This window comes from Mytilus galloprovincialis, chromosome 7 (genome assembly GCF_965363235.1).
Source record: "Mytilus galloprovincialis chromosome 7, xbMytGall1.hap1.1, whole genome shotgun sequence".
NCBI classification, from domain to species: domain Eukaryota; kingdom Metazoa; phylum Mollusca; class Bivalvia; order Mytilida; family Mytilidae; genus Mytilus; species Mytilus galloprovincialis.
Window position 1 is genome coordinate 95309773 of NC_134844.1, and position 4399 is coordinate 95314171.

The window sequence follows — 4399 nt, forward strand, 5'->3', positions numbered from 1 at the left end:
TCGCTTTGCCAATATAATAACATAATCATTAAATATTTTTTGGAACAAGGTAATCAAATAATCAAAAATACCGTCCTAGATTATCAAATAATCAAATAATCATAAAATATTTGGTCTGGTCATCAAATAATCACATGATCAAACACCCAATGAGAAAGCTCATACATGAGGGTGGGGGGCTCATACATGTGTACATAACAAGTTGCTTAAAAAAGAAAAGTAATACGTGAACCCAAGACCTCTGACTGGTAACCAAAAAGTTGTTGCTGAAAGTTTGTTTGCTTTTGAACTGAACTAATTGAATGTGAATAGAATAAGATAATGATGATGTTAAAACACCTGTCAGTTTAGAGTAATGATGGATAGTTGTGAATAGAAAAGTGTATATACAGCTACTATTTGAATATACATTTAAGGCTCGACTATTTTATTTATTACTTGGGAGTGTACATCATTTTTTCATGACCCTTTTGCAAATCCCAGTTTTTTATAAACCCGATGTCTAATGCAAATTGCACAAACCAATCGCAATATAGATTTAAACATATAATGTTCTTTATAATCTGGATATTTTGTTTCCTGGATGCCTCCAATTATTCTCAATTCAAATTTCCATGTGAAGTGAAACCCTGTTGCATGAAACTTATAAGAAGGTTTCGTATATATTTCTTGAGAGTAACATACCATCTTCATTGGGACCTTTTATATAGAGACATATTTTGGTAAAAAAAACCATCTCAAATTGTAAGGATTTCCTGATGTTACTTAAATCAATCAAAATATTCTACAGGAAAACTTTGTTTTGAAGAATATCTTATTTTCAGATGTTTTATGAATACCTGAACATACTCTAAAAAGAACCAATTTAAATAAAAAGATACATTGTATGTAGATATAAAAAGATAGCATGCCATGATTAAAATGTTGTACGCCAGACGCGAGTTAAGTCTACAAAGAATCATCAGTGACGCTCGATCGAATAAAAAAGTTTAAAAGGCCAAATAAAGTACGAAGTTAAGTAATCAATTCCTTCAGTAGAAAATCCTTGGCATTTCGAAAATGTCAAAGTTTAAAATAGGACAGAGACTCAAAGAAGAAAACAAAAGAGAAACAGCTAGAGGTCGGAACACTGTAAGTAATCATTACCGTGCTTGAAAGTCACATGTCAAGCTCTTACTGCCGTGTCCTGAATTTAGATAAGAAAAGCGAAAATTCGCATTCACGAGTGAAATTAATATTTATGCATGCACGTGGTATTTTTGCGCAAGAAATAGTAAATAGAAAACATACGCACTGATACTCTGGATAAGAATACGCATTTGCGTAAATACATATATTAATCAAATAGTTGAATTCGGGTGTCAAACTACCTCCCTCAAGTGTTTTGACTCAGGATTCATTGACTTTTATCCGGAATTTTTTTAACCCGAATAATCCAGTCGTTATATTACGCTCCCTATCGATCACTACATTAGGGACAATGACCGTAAGGGGGCGTTGTAATTATTCGCGATCGAGTTAGGATTTTTTGTGAACTCAAACCGATAGTGTGAGTGTGAACAGGGTGATGTATAATGTGAATGAATCAAGACGTGTAGGATAGCTGGTCAACCCAATGAATACAATTTTCAAAACCGTATCATAGTACAAATGTTTAGATGCTATAAGGTTGAATTATTAAAACAAACAAAAAAGAATTGAAGCATACATTCCTGTTAGTGATTTTTTTTTTAAATTTAGAATATTATATCAATTAACACAAACGTCAAGCATTTACGGATGGATATTTCATTTATGAAATCAATATATCTTTTATAAAGTATAACACTCCACTATATGAATATAATTATTGCTTTACAAAACATAAACAGAGACTTATAAATCCATACTAAAACAGTATAAAATATTTACATTATGAAAGTAATTAAATTTTGTTATGATTATTGTAAAGTATTAAATTACGTTTTTTTTTTTGAGATGCAAGGATTTCAAGTTAGGGTTGGCAAAGTATTACCTGCTCGGGTGTTCCCGGGCTGGGCAATACTCCCAGAAACGGGTAATACTTGGCAATACTGGCCAATATGATTTTTCAAGCTTATTTCAACACAAAGTAGTAAAGACTTGTTGTAGTTTCAAAGTCACTGGGGTAAAGCTGATGACCGTAACTGCATTCACAGTCATCCCAAGATGTCGGATGAAAAATTAGGTCAGTTTCTGTATTGTCTGTTTAAGTGTTTCTATATAATTTTCTTTACAAATCATAATTGAAACGATGTAAATTTATAAAAGAATCACTCGAAAATCACTAATTACTTCCGAGAAATGTGCATGAAACGGGAAATTCGATTTGAAAAAATCGTTAAGATGACCGTAAATCATAATCAAAATATTTTCAAGATGACCGTAACATAAAACAAGGATGACCGTGATTGGTAAAAACATGACCGTAACTTGTAAAGGATGACCGTAATTTGTAAAGACTGACTGTAATTTATATAGGACGACCGTAACTTTTATAGGATGACCATCAATTCTAAGAAATATCCGTATTGTATTCAAAGCTTTTTTGTTGAGTTTGTCGATCTCAATAGGGGCACGGTTAGCGGATATAAATATGTTTCATAAATTCTTTTTTTAAACTATAATATAATTGGCCATATTTAGGATTTATAACAATGATAGTAAATTGCATATTTCTCGTAAACAATGAAATATTTATTGATATCGACATTAAAATTTTAACACAAATTGACCGCGATACGACGAAAATTTGAAGAAACATGAATGTGTCCCTAGTACACGGATGCCTCATCTACACTATCATTTTCTATGTTTAGTGGACTATGAAAATGAGATAAAACGGTAATTTGGCATTAGAGTTAAAAAGATCATACTATAGGGAAAATGTGTACTAAGTTTCAATTTTATTTAACTTGAAGCTGGACAAACAAAAAGACGAACGGACGAACGTACGCACAGACCAGAAAAACATAATACCAATAAATGGAGCATTACAAACATTAATAATACATACGAATATTTGGTAATCGAGCCCATGTGTATGGTTCCAGAGGAAGCAGATTAAAATCTTAATTTGTCTTGATATATGCAGGCGGAAACACTTTTGAAATAGAATAAAAGAATCGAAGCTCTGTGTGTATCGAGAAAGCGATAAATGTTAACTGCAAAATTTTAAAAAGTTAATAGAAACAAATAAAACGACAATTTTCTTATTTTAAAAACACCATTTGCATAAGTTTTCAATGTATCTATTACATAGTAATGCAAAACAATAAGATATCAAGTCGACGACATGGTTTTTATCGGGGCCTTTTATAGCTGACTATGCGGTATGGGCTTTGCTCATTGTTGAAGGCCTTACGGTTACCTATAATTGTTAATGTTTGTGTCATTTTGGTCTTTTCTGGATAGTTGTCTCATTGGCAATAATACCACATCTTCTTTTTTATATATAGTATCTATAAGTTGGATGTAGAAAATGCATAACCTCCGATTTTTTTTATCACGGACGGAGAACATATCAATCTTTTAGTTCAGAAATTTTCGTGTCTGCCCTTCCATTATGTGAATCAAGAAAAAAATCCCCAAAACAGGTAACGATTGTATCGAAAAGAGAAAAATCGAGTGCACCTTTTTATGTTAGGGCATGTTTGGGTGTATATTTTGTCTTTAAAACGTACAAAGCAAGAGTATTTTATATAGCATCTCGCTTCAGATTCTATCATTATTATATATCAAAGCTACAGGTTGACTTTATAACGTAAAAAAATGACAGTACGAAAAGATGAAATATATGGGTCAAGTGAGATACCTATCTAATGAATCACAAAAACAGAGTAGGTGTGTTCGAATAGCTATTTTTTCTAAAAGTACTTGACGACAGTCTTTTAATTTGGATGATGAAAATGGATATCTTCGAAAAAATAGGATTTTCTTGAGTGTGATAACTAGGGTTTATAATCTTCAACCACTAAAATTGTTTAGTCTGCCCTTCCACGAAATATTTTATTAGAATTTTTTAAAATGCTTAAGAATTTTCAAAAATTCAATCTGACATCCGAACAGACAATATTTTTAAGTTGAATCAATGCAGACAAGATCATTAACTAATGCTCATTAGCTAGTAGATACATTTGTCTTTTAAAATATAACTGACATATAACGATCGATCGTAATGGTGCTATGTGGATACATTTATCAGTTTTCAAGAGCAAAATTGGCAGAGCGTCATCCCTACAATGGCTTCCATTTCTACGATTGTGAGCATGCACTCGCGTAATGGGGAGATAATTTTGAAGAAGTGGAATCCTGACTGTATGAATAACATTTCTGTATACATTGTATATACAAATTGACAACGTTCCGCCTTGTGATACGC